This window comes from Ochotona princeps, chromosome 18, assembly GCF_030435755.1.
Source record: "Ochotona princeps isolate mOchPri1 chromosome 18, mOchPri1.hap1, whole genome shotgun sequence".
NCBI lineage: Eukaryota > Metazoa > Chordata > Mammalia > Lagomorpha > Ochotonidae > Ochotona > Ochotona princeps.
The window spans coordinates 19562604-19578477 of NC_080849.1; positions in this window are offsets into that span (position 1 = coordinate 19562604).

The following is a 15874-nucleotide window of genomic DNA, read 5'->3' on the forward strand; positions in this document are numbered from 1 at the left end:
TCTTCACCTACAGCCCGGGGTGTCTCTGAGGAGATGGGGTCTGAAAGATCAAACAACCCGCTACCCCAGGACCGCAGAGCTGAAAAGTCCCACTGCCTCCCACATCCCCCACTCCCCTCCCCCCATACCCTCCATCCCAGCAGAAGCAGAAGCTGGTGTTTTCTCCAGTAGACTGCTTTTAAATGCAAATGAGTTGCCAGAAGTTGCAGGGTGACTTTGTAACACCTGGCAATCCTGGATGGGGGTGCACCTTCCCAGAGGGGCAGCTTGGGAGTGCAAGTCCCAGGCCTTGGAGAACATGCAGAGAGGGCAGCCACTGCTCAGACTCTCGTAGAGCCCCTCCTGCCTACACTGTGACCTACTGCAAAACCGGCCTTCCTGTCTCAGTGTTCAAGTACATTCATGAGGACTTTGCTCCCCAAGGTCATGCTCCAGAGCAGTAAGTTAACATGGACTCATGGATTCAAGCTAGTGGTTCATGGATTGGGGTAGAGACCAGGCCTGACCTGGAGGTCTTACTTAGGACACTGGGAGCTTGCCTTGGAAGGAAATGCTCAGGCGAGAAATTTGAAGCCAAGCTCAGCCTTGCTCCCTCCAGCTCCCCCACTCACCCCACCATTGTCTCTCCCCACCTGCTCTGCCATAGTCATGAAGACGATCCCAGATGCTGGCCCAGTGGGCCTGCTGGATTTCGAACCAAGAGCCTCCAGAAGATGGCAGATTCCCTCCCACCTCCGCAAATTCTCCCACTTAGCTTCCATCCCCTCCTCCCTCCATTTTTTGTTGTAACTCTGCCTTTCAAATTGAAACAAAATCATTTAAAATTTAATTTGGTTTTAAAATTTAATTTCTTTTATAGTACAATTCCATAGGCTCAGGGATTTCTCCCTCTTTTCCCCCTCCCCAACTCTTTTTCTCTAGTGATTTCCCACTATATTATTACAATAGTATAGTCCTTCAAAAACAGTCATAAGTCCATCACTCTACTAGTTAAGTGTATCATGCCATTGTAGGTATAGATACTGGTAGAAAGTCCAGCATCCTATTGTTAATATATATCTAACAATTTTATTGGGAGTCCATCTTTGATCAAAAGTAGAGATGCACACTTCACTTCTCAATATTTTTTAATTTTTTTTCTGGGGCTGGCAAAATAGCTCACATAGCTAATCTCCAACTTATAAGTGAGGGCATGCTATATGAGCACTGATTCATGTCCCGGTTGCTCCACTTCCCATCCAGCTACCTGCTTGTGGCCTAGGAAAGCAGTGGAGGATGGCACAAAGCCTTGGGACCCTGTACTCACATGGGAGACCCAAAAGAAGCGTCTGGCTCCTATCTTCAGATCAGCTCAGTTCTAGCCATTGTGGCCACTTGGAGAGTGAACCAGTGAATTGAAGATCTTTTTGTCTTTCCTTCTCTCTGTAAATCTGCCTTTCCAATATAAATAAATAAATCTTTAAAAACAAAACCCTAATCTGTCGTCAGGGCTGAAAACCGCTACTTTGTACCATGTGGCCACACAGGAACAGAGGCCAGAGTAAGAGCTGAGGAGTTACTCGAATCACCGTGGGACTGAGTGGATGTGGTCATTGTCAGACATGAAGCGCCTGCTGCGTGCTTAGCACAATGCTGATGTGAATAGAGGGAGAAATCAAGGGCCAATGGCAATGAGTAAGATTCAACTGCTGCGTGTGACAGCCTGTGGCTGATAGAGAAATCAACAAACCATGACAGTACAGGGCCCTCAAAGCACCCACGGAAGCAAACACAACGTGGCAAAGAGATTCCCAGAAAAAGCAACTTGACTCAGTGAGGCTCACTGGAAGTGGGTAGGAGGTCAGCTGGGCCCCCTTCCCTAAGGGTAGTCCCTAACCTGGTATGTTAACATCCATGGGAGCATGTTAGAAATGCAGACTCTTAAACTGCTCCCAGAACAACTGAATCAAAATCAAGTTAAACAAGATCCTCCAGTGATTCATACGTACGGTCAAGTTCGCAATGTGCTGACCTTAGAGTGATGCCAATTTAGAAGCATCCAAAAAATCCATCCACCTACAACAAAAAATTCTACCACCGTGAGGTATGAACTCATTAAATTGTTCCTTAAGGGAGCTGAGTTCCTCTCTCGAAATAGTTTGCCAGGTGGCTTTTAAGTTCTACACAGCTTAGCGTAGATTGGTTTATCAGATTGTTTGCGCTTACACCATTCCCTTTCTCAAGGTTTCTCTTCCAGCCAAGCTGCCAAGGATCAGAGATGGGATCAGATGACAGTAAACTTGGCACTTTGCCCTTGAAGTAAGTGCAGGTGGTATCAAGGAAAACAGAAGGACATTATTTCGTTGGGTTTTTTTTTTAATGTTTTAATTTTAAGGATAGGGAGAGAGAAAGATAAGTAGAGACAGAAGGATAGATAGAGGAAGCACCAATCTGCTCATCTACTTGCGAAATATTTACTATCTCCAGGGACTGAGCCAGCCTGAAACTGGGAGAAAGGAACTCAGCCCAGGTCTCCCAGGAGCCATCACCTCTGCCTCCCAGGGCCTGCCTTAACAGGAAGCTGCACTCAGGAAGTGCAACCAGGCACTGGACCCAGGGACTTGGATAGGAGATGCAGTTGTCTTAATCAGAGTCCTGATTGGCTAGGCCAACTGTCTGCCCCGCTGATTACTTCCTAAGCTAGTCATTGCTCACAATCTTACAGCAGATTTAAAGAGTCGACACAATATCACACAATAAATCTAGACAGCAGAAGTAAGGGGCTTAAAACTTGAGCAAAAATGCTCATTGGACTATGTTGAAGTTACTAGAAGGTATCTGAACTTGATGCTTCCACAGGCCTTCCCTGACTACCAGGTTTGCCACAGGTCAAATAATCCACAACTCAGTGTCTTCTGAGTGGGTCGCATCTATATCCCATCTGTTTTCCTGCCAAAAGCTTCCACGGCATCCCAGAGGCAACTCCCACACTTTGTGAGCTTGCTGCTGGAAGAATTTTCAACTTGAACACTGCCGTGAGAGATGATGTTTCTTAGGGGTGATTGTCTTCTTTGTCCCAGGCGTCCACGCTGAGTGGCCAATGAGACCCTCCAGCTCTCAGCCTTTCAGTCTCACAGTACTAAGATGTCATTAGACCCAGGGGATGTGTCAGTATACAGCATCACTGCTTCTAGCAAATCCTTCATTCCAAAGCCCTCTGAGCCACCACCAAAAGCCCTTCCCAGCTCCAGTTCCTGAAAGCTAGGCCAAACTCTCCTCTCTTTCTTCCCCTCAGTAACTGGGTATCAACACTGAGTCAGGAACTTCCATACTCACGCACCTGCTATCTTCAGCACCTGTGCGTCCAGTTCAGACTGGCTTCATCACCCCCTGGCACTGACCCTCAGTGCTGCTCCTAGGAATACTCCAGGGGGTGCAAATACAGCTGATGCGCCCCATCTTCCACACCTGCAAATCTAATGAAATCCCCCTCCTTGCTCACTTGCAATCACTTTACTGAAGTACAGTTAACACAGTAAGTCATATGTCCATTTAAAGTGTGTGCAATTCCAAGGTTTTCAGAATATTCACGGTAGTACAGTCACTTCTAGAATAGCTTGCTCACTGGCACTAGTCATGCACCATACTCACCATACTCTGCTTGCTCAACCCCTCAACCTGGCAAGTCAAGTTGCTGGGGAGCACACTGCTGCCAGTACAGGCTTTTGTTGCCCTCCTCGCCAGGTGCCTCTGGCCAGCTTCATCCTCCTCCTCAATACACACTCACCCACCCATGTTTATTCACAAGCATTCAGCTTATCTTCTCCTAAATGTGAAAACTGGCTTGGGAGCAGGAAATATTTATACCACAGACTGAATTCTTTGTTCATGATTACTCCTTGATGGAAGAGGATATTAACTGAATGATAACTTAAGAACGTCAAGTTAAGGCCTGGTGAGGTAGCCTAGTGGCTAAAGTCCTTGCCTTGCATGTGCTAGGATCCCATACGGGTGGCCCCACTTCCAATCCAGCTTGTGGCCTGGGAAAGCAGTCGAGGACAGCCCAAAGCCGTGGGGTCCTGCACCCACATGGGAGACTCAGGAGAAGCTCTTGGCTTCAAATTGGCTCAGCTCCAGCCATTGCAGCCACTTGGGGAGGGAATCAGCAGATGAAAGATCTTCCTCTCTGTCCTCCTCTCTGTATATCTCACTTTCCAATAAAAATAACATAAATCTTTTAAAAACAGAAATAACATTCAGTTGGATATATATTTACCCACACGCTGTTGTGTGCTTTCTCAGCAAACATGCCTGAGATGGGTAGTGTCTGGCCAACAGTTAAGACTTGGATCGGATGCCCACATCCTGCATTGGAGTTCCTGAGCTCAATCCTGGCTCTATGCTAATGTCAACTCCTTGCTAACACAGACCCTAGAAACTAGCAGGTGGTGACCCAGGTAGTTGAGGCCCTGCTGCTCACACAGAAGAGCCTAACTGAGTTCCCTGCTCCTGGCTGTGGTCCTGGCCCAGTTCCAACCATCATGGCCATTTGAAAAGTACAAGAAAAAAGAGTACTATTGTTGATCGGCAATAAAGAAAATAAAAGAAACAGGTCATTATTTACTTGTCATAATGTGTGTGTCCTGAGACAGGCTTCTCTGACAATGGTCTTTGCAGGATCCAAACTTCCTCTGGATTAAGTGAGGACTGCAGATGTGTGTGTCAGTGGCTTCCTGGGCTGTTTATTCTGAAGGGGAGGGACTGAGTAGAGTGATTGGGCCTGTGGGGCCAGAATTTCCAACCCTGAGCTGAGCATATCAGCAGGGCCACGATGAATGAGGCCTGGAGGCAGGAGGTAAGATCTCCAGGGAGCATTCCAGCAAGTCCAAGTAACAGGAATGTGGTTTGTGGCCAAACCACATGGTTACAAGCAGCAGTGCCCAGGCCACCAGCCTTTGGTCTGACAATCTTCTTGGCGATAAAGTTTATGAGGTTGCTTGTCCAGGTCCAGACTGCTTTTCCTGATTGGATTCTCTGCTGGGCTGGGTGGGGCGGGGAGGGAGATATTTCGCAATAGGAAATTCAGATCAGCACAGAGCAGCTCCGTGCACCTTAGGGGTGGAGGGAGGCATCCCCAAGGCGGCTAAGTCTGCAGAGTGAGGACCCTGTGTTGGATGCAGAACCCACCAGTCCTCTCTCTCACTCCATCCTTCATCTTTTCCACTAAGTAAATGTTGGAGACCAGGACTGGAAGTCTACTGGAGCTGCTGTTAGGGACAGCACGCTAGAGCAACAAAAGCGCCAGCCCTCAGAGGGCAAGTGGTGCCCTACGACTGCTGACTACTGGTCCCCAAGGCCTTTGTGAGCTCTGCAGCTTCCGCAGCCCTGCTAAACCTGTAAAGAGACTGACTTCAGCCTCTCCAAGCTCCCCCATTTCTGTACTTGAAACTGAAAGAAAGACCAACTGTGTAGGCCTGGAAGGACCTGCTTTCACAGAGTACTCCATGACTTCCAGAGTCTTCTGGATCCACCTAAGTGACAGATGGAGGGTGTCCAAGCCTCAACACCCATGTTCCTCTCAGACTAGGGCCCTGGGGTGGCAGCAACCCTTACACCACCCAGGGAGCCATGCCAAAAAGACATCCTTAGGCCACAAGTTAGGAATGCGCAAAACTATGGGATTCCTACAGAGAACCCGTTGGGCAAGTCTGGAAATCCTGGTGACTGTCCATCTCCCACTGGAAGCCTCAGGGAGACCCTTTCTTTACTGTCCAGTCTTTCAGGACAAAGTTTCAGCATGCACAGTTCCCTAGAGAAAACCAGGTGCGGGTACCACCCCACAAGAGATGCTTCTACAGATTTATCTAGAGAACAAATAGATTCAGGAGGAACCTTCTGGAAAGTGAACTCTTCCAGTGTTTTCAAGTCGAGGAAAACAGCACAGACTATTCCCAAGGATCGGCATGTCCACATTTAAGTGCGGGTTCTTCCTCTGACCCAGAGATGTTGTTCTAGCCATATCCCTCATTGAACTTCAGTTTTCTGCTCTGACAAGCCATTTCTAAGGAATAAGAATGAAAGACTTATACAATGAATGCGTTAGTTGTCGTTTTAAAATTAAGTGCACAGGGCCTGGTAAGATAGTGTAGCAGTTAAAGCCCTTGCCATGAACACGCCAGGATTCCATTTGGGTGTTATTTCTAATCCTGGTGGCCCTGCATCCCATCCAGCTCCCTGCTTGTGGCCTGGGAAAGCAGTCAAGGACGGCCCAAAGCCTTGGGACCCTGCACCCACATGAGAGACCCAGAAGAAGCTCCAGGCTTCTGGCTTTGGATTGGCTCAACTCCAACCATTGCGGCAGCTTGTGGAGTGAACCATCGGACGAAAGATTTTCCTCCCTGTCTCTCCTCCTCTTAGTATATCTGCATTTTCAATAAAAATAAATAAAAATTTTTAAAAAATCAATTGCACAAACATGTATGTATGTCCGCTGCATAAAATGAAGCTTACTTTCAAGAGGCAACTCAACACCTTTTCCAAAGACACTATTCTAGCCTTCAAAAAACTGTGGGAAAACTCACAGGACAGGGTAGGATGGGATTTATGTCAGGGTGAAGATCAAGTGAGGTTGATATTTGTGGCCCATAAAAACGATTAGAAACTCCATTCATGAGACTCTGTCCATCTGTCACTGTGGTCATCAGCCTCACAGTGTCGATCAAAGTGCTTGGGAGACAGGCATGTGGCACAGTAGGTGGGTTCCCAGCTCTGCTTCTGGCCTCAGCTTCCTGCTCCTGCACACCCTGGAAGGCAGAAGATGATGGCTCAAGTATTTGAGTTCCTGCCACCCACGTGGGATATCCTAAATGCCAAACTTCTGGATTAAGCCTAATCCCAGCCCTGGCTAGTGTAACCATTTAGGAAAGGAACCAGCAGATGTAAGAACTCTCTGAATGGGTCTGTCTCACTTTCAAATAAAATGAAACTGTTTAGAATGCTGAGTTTGATGATAGATGTTGATACTGTTTCCTCTACTTCCCACCTCACAGTCCCGCCTACGTTGGGTAGCAGCTGAGAAGAATCTTTTCCACCTTCCTTCTCAGGGTTCCTCAGCAGCCCTGTGACCCCTGCTCCCAGGGGGAGGCCTCCGCACTCCTATATGAGAAAATTTCTTCTTCCCTCCTTCCCCCTCCTCCCATCACATCATCCTGTGTCCCTGCCAGGCTGAGCAGGCAGAAGCCTGCCCGATTCTTTCTCCTCCTCTCAGGATGGTTTCCCTGGGTGACGAATGAAAGGGAAAGTACCTCCAGTGAACTAAGCAAACAGTCTCACCAGCCACTGCCCAACCGGCTTTCTGTTTTCCCCACATCTCAGCCTTGAGCCCCAGGGCTGATGCTGGGACCTCTAGCTGCACTCCTCTAGGTTCTTATTTGCAAGCTGATTAGAACACAAGCCTCTAGCTTTGCTTCAGTTGGATTTCCTGGGAAACACTCTGAGTTGTAGATTGGCCAGTAGAAAGTCTGCTGGAGCTGCTGTCAGCCCCAGCACGCGGGAACAGCAAAGGCTCCCTGGGAGGGCAAGAGATACCTAAGACTGTTGACTGCTGCTGACCACCAAGGTCTCAGTGAGCTCTGCAGCCACCGCAGCCCTGCAAAGCCATCCTGTCTCACAGCCAGGGAGGATGGATCTCACCATGCAGTCATGGGATGCATGCTGCCCTGAGAAAGGGACTGTGACCTGGTGCTCTTGGCTGACTGAAGACAATTTCTCTAGAGAAGTTAACTGAAAATCCTCAACTGCCGCTGCTACGGCTGAGGGAGGGAAGCCTCAGTCTGAGCGGACTTCAGCACTTCCACATCGTTGAAAGTAGCATCCAATAACATTAGTGTGGAAACAATGGTATTACCCACTTTCATCCTGTAGCCCTTGACCCTTTGTACCCTAATCAACTAAGATAGATTATTAAAAATTAATTAATTAAAAAAGAAACTAACAAAAAAATATAAAAACAAAAAACAACAAAAAAGTGGCATCCAAGCTCCTGCACATTTACATTTTTAACTTTAGAAATAAAAAATGCCATTGTAAGTAAAGGATGGTATATTTGTTTTGGATCACCTTTGTCCAACAACAGAAAGAGTGGACTACAAACCCCCTGAAGAAATAAACCTGGCAGAGAGTCATCCTGTCAAACATCAAATGGTAGCATCAAAGGAGGCCCGGCTCCGACCAAGCCCTAATACAGGTGGGCAGGACCGTGAAGACATCCTGTCTCCAGTCTCACAACAGATCTGTAACATCACGTCAGATTTCAGGGACAAGCTGATTTTAAACTCACATCAAAAGGCAAGGACTCTGAAAAAAACTAAAATAACTATTTTAAACAAAGTTAGAGAAGTCCCAGGAGCAGATCTCAAGTCTTACAATAATCAAGACAGTGTGGTATTGATGTCAATAAAGAAACAGAACAACAGAAGAGTCCAGAAATACATCCACCTGTGGCCAATTGATACTTGGCAATTCTGTGGTGCAGGAAAAGCTTTTACCAGCAAATGGTGCTGGATCCATTCAATAGCCATGTGCAGAGAGAGAGAAAAAAAGCAGGATTAGATCTTGCACCATGCACAAAAGAAATGCTTAAAATACGTTATTGACCTCAATGGAAAACCTACACCTACAAACTTTCAGAAGAAACCATAAGAAAAAAGCCTTGTACACTTGGGTTAGATAACAAGCAACAGATCATCCTGAAGGCAGCATCCCTGAACAAACTAATAGTCTGTTTTCCATCTTTGTCAAAACCTTGTGCCCTTCAAAAGCTGCTGAGAATGAAAGCATAAGCCATAGACCAGGAGACAGTATTTGAAAATCACGGGTCTGATAAAGAACTTTAATCCTGATCTTCCATCATTCAAAAAGTAAGCAAATGGACAAAATATTTGGATGTCCTCACCAAAGGAGATGTGTAACTTGCTAACAAACACGAGAAAACATGCTCAACCCCATCAGTCATTGTGTCCAGGCAAAAGAAAACAATGAGGTACTACTCTGTGGTATCCTCTAACTACGCAACTGCTAGATGAAGTGCACCACAAATCTTGACCACCCCAAGTGTTGGCAAGGATACGGAACAAACCACAATTTTCATGCATTGGTGGTGGTGATGGAAACTTTGAAAACAGTTCAGCAGTTTCCAAAAACCTTAACCATACACATACTGACTGTATGAGCCTTAATATTTACCCAAGAAAAATGTGAGGAGGGCCCGGCGCAATAGCGTAGTGTCTAAAGTCCTTGCCTTGTACGTGCCGGGATCCAAGCTGCTTTCTCAGGCAATAAGCAGGGAGCTAGAGGGGAAGCAGGGTCACCACAAACCAGTGCCCATGTGGGATCCTGGTGCATGCAAGGCAAGGACTTTAGCCATTAGGCCCATAAATAAATTGAAAAAAAAAAAAACCTGCATCCCACATCCCATGGACTCAAGTTCAACGCCCAGCTCAGGCTCCTCGCTTCAGCTGTGTGCTAACGTGGATTCTGTAGCAGTGGTGGCTCATGTGGCTGGATTTTGGCCTTGGGGTCATGGATCCTGGCTTCCTCTTTGGTCCGACCCCAGCTGCTGTGGCATCTAGAGAGGGAACCAGTCAGACAGGAGCGTTCTGTTTTTCTGCCATAAATGAAAAATTACAATTTTACAAAAGCATGTCATCTTTGTGTCTCCATTCTAGTGAGTTCTTCCCAGTGTCTGTTCTTGGCCTTAACATGTTGAAGATTCACATGGAACACTGTAGTGTTGTCTTCTGGCCAGGACCAAGTCCTACTCTTTGGGGAGGAGAGTGCTGAGTGAGGGAGTAGTGTGTACTTTTGGGTGGAGGTAATCAGTCCTGGCCCAGGTAACTGCTCCCCACTGCCCCAGCTGCACTGTGGGCCTGGGCTCTGGCCAGCACAGCCCTGTCACCGTCTCCAGACCTTTCCATTAGCCCTTACTACCACACACGTGCACTGGTGTGATGTCAGAGGAACCCAGGTTAAGTGATGTCAATAACCACAGAGCTTTGGGGAAAATAAATGACTGGTTTATATTTGTTTCCTTCTGAGTTGTTTCATTTCCTTATTCATCTTTCCTCAGCAGAAGCCACCCCCAATTTATAGATAACCCCCAGCCACAAAAGAGGCTTTGACACTTTGCTGCACTTCTCTATGGCAACTACTGCTGCCATGGAAACCACAGGGATGGAAAAGATCAGGACAAACGAATACTGGGGCTGACTATGGGGTCTGGACGCTCAGGAGTGAGGGGATGAAATCAACTGTGAAAACCAGGAACATCTGAGGGGGTTCGATTAGAGGGAAGCCTCCCAAGCAGAGCCAGACTAAATATAAGGCAACTGCCCTGTTCCACTGTGTCCTCTCCCAACAGGAATCTTTCCCTTCCACTGGCTCTGCTGCCTCAATACAAATCAGAGATGCTAATAAGCATCTTCTTTAAACCGTATAAATAACTCTGGACCAGTCGAAAATCTGCCAGCTATTGATGATTGTGCACGACTTAGCTCAGCGAAAAGCTTAAAGCAAATCTTTCATGGCCATCAGCTGCACTGGCCAAGAAAGAGCTTGGGCTGAGGGAATAGCAAGTTAAACGTATTTGGGAGATGAAGCACTCAAGGGGTATGTCTTTGGAGTGACGGGAGAGTATGTGTGTAAGAGAGGACAGGAAAGGGAAACAGCAGACAGAACAGAGATGTGACTGGTGGCTGCTGGGAACAGGACAAACATCCACCCACCACATGCAAGCATCTGAGGCAGCTTCCAAAAGGATCACTCAGCTCTACTGCAGCATGGGAACTAGTCCTGAGAGGAGGTAGAGTGAACAAAGATGCCCAAGGAAGAGACGTCGTGTAGTGGAGCATGGGACAGCCCTGCCACTGCAGATACAATCCTGTGTGCCGGACTGACCCGGGACCCTGGGACATCGACAAGTCATAGCGGACATCATTTTTTAGACACATACTTTGCTGTGTTGAAACAATTCACTGAAGCACTGCTTTAATGAGAAAAATAAATGTATCTCTCAGATTGACATAGACCAACTAGCTTTGTAAAATATTTTCACTTGAATTGTTGGTCTTGAAAGTCTTCATTTGGGCCCGGCATGATAGCCTAGTGGCTAAAATCCTTGCAAGCGCTGGGATCCCATATGGGCGTGGGTTCTAGTCCTGGCAACCCTGCTTCCCATCCAGCTCCCTGCTTGTGGCCTGGGAAAGCAGTTGAGGACGGCCCAAAGCCTTGGGACCCTGCACCCACATGGGAGACCTGGAAGAACTCCTGGCTCCTGGCCTCAGATTGGCTCAGCTCCAGCCATTGCAGCTGCTTGTGGAGTGAACCATCGGACAGAAGATCTTCCTTTCTGTCTCTCCTCCTCTCTGTATATCTGCCTTTCCAATAAAATAAATAAATCTTTACAAAAAAAAAAAAAAAGAAAGTCTTCATTCTTTCCTTTTTTTTTTTTTTTTTTGTTTTTGAAGATTTTTTTATTGGAAAGTCAGATTTACAGAGAGAAGGACAGAGAAAAAGATCTTCCATTTGCTGATTCACTCCCCAAGCAGCCACAGCAACTGGAGCTGATCCAATCTGAAGCCAGGAGCCTCGAGCCTTCTCCGGGTCTTCTGTGCAGGTGCAATGTCCCAAGGCTTTAGCTCATCCTCTACTGGTTTCCCAGGCCACAAGCAGGAAGCTTGATGGGAAGTGGGGCTGCCAGAACACAAACCAGTGCCCAAATGGGATCCTGGTGCAGGCAAGGTGAGGACTTTAGCCATTAGGCTACAGCACCAGGCCCCTTCCTTCTTTTCTGTCTCCTCCTTCCCAAGACAGAAAACGCAAATGAGCTCGGCCATATGATATGTATGGAGTTAACCTTGTGATCTTGCAAACTCTGAGAAGACAACCATAGTTTATGGCCTTGTTCCTTCAGGGATAACTTGAATGCAGTATAGCTGAGCTCTTCAAAACACTGGTGGAAAAACAAATTATGTAAAACCCAACAAAATGAGCTTACCTTTGAATTCCATTTTCCCTCAAACTTTCTGAAGTACTTTCACGTTTAGCTTATAGCTAGCATAATGTCCTACCAGGACTTTTGGCTCCAAATTTGCTGCTGCCTTTCCCATTGGCTGCCTATTCAAGCAGCTAGTTTCTTGTGCCTCATGTCATCTATGTAATTATGTCATAAGCACCTGCTATGCACCAGACACTGTAAGAGTTTCCAGGGCACTGGCAGCACACAAGGCAGACACGTATCTGCTCTCATGTATACACATGGCAGTGGGCGAGGATGGCTCTAGGCCTGCACGCAGGGACCACGAAGGCCATGTTTGAGTATCTAACCGTCCCAGGACATGTGGACTGCAGCTTGCAGGCAGAGCCCACAGAAGGTCAAAGGAAGTTCCCGCAAGTTCATCCACGAGAATGACCAAATCCCCGCATCAGACAAGATGCTCGAATCACTCAGACGATGCCTCTATCCACCCTCAGGCAGTTTCAAACCATCCTCTTGCTAGATGATGACCGCTGCCCGCCTGCCCGCCTGCCCGCCTGCCCGCCTGCCCGCCTGCCTGCCTGCCCGCTTGCTGGTGGAATAATATCAACAAGCTGTCCAAAGTTGTAACAGAAGCTTTATTGGAAAATCCGCTCCTGGGCCCCCTTCATGCAGAGTGGAGCGAAGAAGGAGAAAGCGAAAAGGGCAGCTGAGATACGTGTTGGGAAGTTTTATACTCCCCTGGACACAGGGGCTGGCAAGGGGCTGTCTATGTCCTAATTAGGTAAGGAATGTCCGTTCAGGTGTGCCATTGGTTGGCTGGAATCCCGTCAGGCCGGTGACGTAACTGGCTCCTGTGGCCCCTCCTGTTGCGGGCTGAAGCCTGGGCAATGTGGTGGGTCTGGAGTGGACCCAGCCCCTCGCCTCCAGTGCCCTGGGTAGCCATCACCTCTAGTCAATCAGCGGTGCCACTGCTGCCGTCTCCTCCAATACCAGCACTAAGGTAAGAATACACCTCTTCCTGCCTAACCCAGATCCCTATGCCAACGGCATTGCCAGATCTCAGGAATTCCTTGGAGAAAGGGAAGAACGCTCCTTTTCGCTGCTCTTCAATCTTCTGCCAGAGAGCTACCTTCCCACCTTCAGGTGTTTTCTATGTTTAAGACAGGAAAGCTAAAGATATGCAGTCCATCCAACTCCACAGGGACGGATCAGTTTAAGATCACTAGTCAACTGTAGGAATCTTCTATTAAAGTTGAGCCTGGGAGTGGATGGTTGGCTCACAGAATGACACCCAAATCCCATAGCAATCCCTGTTTGAGTTGTGATTCCAGTTTCCTACTAGTGTGCACTCTGGGAAGTAGCAAGGGCTGGTTCCAATACTTGGATCCCTGTCTCCCTCAGGGGAGATCCAGATTTAGTCACCAGCTCCTGGCTTCAGCCTGGCCCAGCCCTAACTTATGCAAATGCTTGAGGAATGATCCAGTGGATGGAAGAATCTTTCTTTGCTTGTTTGTATCTCTTAATTGTGTGCTGTAAATAATGCTGGTCTATCTCCCTGCCTCAACGGGATAAAAATTAAACCCTGATAAACATATGGCAACATCTAATTTCTCTTTTCATGAGTAGCAAGTGAATTTACAGCTTAGTCTGTGGGTATCCTGGAATGGAGACAGTATTCCCCACCCTCTCATGAGACGGGATGATTGAATTCTGGCCAACAAGGGATTGAATGGGGACACCTTGGACTGTGGGGTTAAAGATAGTGTCTTATGGATGGCACAATGAAAAGTTGAGAATTTGACTCCCATACTCAAGACTAGTTGAGACTCTACTATTGCCTGAGTGCAGTAGAGAAATTTGTTCCATCCAGTTTAAGACAACCAAACTGTATCCTCACTAATGTTCCCCTCTACCTTCAGGTCTTCCTGTTGGAATTCAAGAGAACTTTCTTCTTGTTCTGTAGGGACATCCATACCCTAGAGATAATGATTATAGAACAGAGATCACATCTTGCATTGCAGGAATTTTTGCCAAGTCCTAAGTTTGTGTATCCATCATTCTTTCAAATCTTAATGATAGAGTCACTAGAGGCAGAGCCAGCATTGTGATATCATGGGTTAAGCCACGGCTAGGATACTGGCATCGAACTGGAGCACTGGTATGAGTCCCAGATGCTGCACTTCCCGTCCAACATCTTACTAATGCCCACGAGAGCAGAAGATGGCCCAAGTGCTTGGGATCTTGCCACTCATAAATGAGATTCAGAATGAGTTCTGAGCTTTTGACTTCTACTTGGCTCAGCCCTGGATGTTCTGACCATTTAGGGCATAAACCAGCAGATGGAAGATTCTCTTTCTCCTCCCTTTTCCTGTGACTATAGCTTTCCAATAAATAAAATAAATCTTAAAAAAAATTGAGTCTACAGACCATTAAGCATTTGCAGGTTTTTATTATTTTAATATTAAAACTTTTAAATCTTAAAATTGGTTAATCTTATAAAAAACGAACCATATATTTGTTTTTATACATTATATATATGCACTTGAGAAATAAATAATCTTCTATTTTTTTTAAAAAAAAGCATCATTATATACAAATAAGGCTTCAAGTCAAATGTATAAATACACAACCCACTGAGGAGTCACTTCCCAAATCATCCATTACTAACAACGGAAGTAACCAGGAGGCATAGCCAACAGCGCAAGCATTCCTCAGAAGAGAGAACAGTCAAGGAAACCTAGGAGCCAGCCAGCAGCACTGGGAACACACATCGAACTGAAACTCAACCAGGGTTGTCTGCAGAATTTTGACATTAAGCACTGATACGACTTTGGCACACCACAGGTTAAAATAGTGTCCTTGTAAAGCCAAAGTACAAAGAAAATCACTCTCCCTCCAACAACTGCTATTACATCTCCTCCCAAATCAATCTCACCCCTAAAAAGCCCAGCCCATTGGCACAGGTGTCCTCCTGGTTACACGTTAATAAAAGGGTTCAGGGTTGTACCGATGGCTCTGAAAACAAGTCTTGATTTCTCACAATCAGGACATACTGGTGGTAAGGGCTGTGGATGGCTTCACAAAGTTTCAGAACCGTGAGCTTTGACTCCAGGCACTCTGGATCCTCTGCCCAGTTCCACCACCTCAACTCCATTTAGAATTCCCAGCATGTGGCCATACTTCCCCATACCCCAGTTTTGTGAAATTGGGTTAATCATAGTTGCCCTGGTGCCCTCCCTCCAGTTGGGTGATGCCTGGACGGACCTATTGAGAAGCATAAAGAGAGATTCTCAAAGATCGTGTCTGTATCCCACCAGAATCTAGACTTGGAGGTTTGACTGAGAAGTGCAACACAGAATAGGCAAAGATAAGAAAGCAAGGAAAATATTGCATTAAGTCTTTGATCCAGCTGTGGTTAACAAATTTGAACAGATGTGTGGAATATGCATGACACCTGCTACCCCCCTAAACAGAGGATATTTCACACCTCAGCAAATGTGTCCAACAACAGAGCCCAGCACATACACTGCTCTGCCTGCTAGCCTGTTGCTAATCACAGGTCTCTCCTGCGGTTGATGACATGCATCATTAAGAGAGTGGGTGGAAACCACTCACAGCCTCAGGACCTCATTCAGGCTGTGGCCCTGTCACATGTGTGTGGGGGCTCAGGCACCATCTGAACTGGAAGAAGTTCTGGAACCCCACCCCCACAAAGTAGCAAATTAGGAGAGAAAACCTGGAGAGCTGTAGTAACACGTCTATCCCACGTGCTAATCAATCTTCAGTGTTGTGTAAACGTTTGTTCAATCAGAAAACAAACAAAGGAAAAATAAGAAAGCCAAAGTGTGTGTGTGTGTGTGT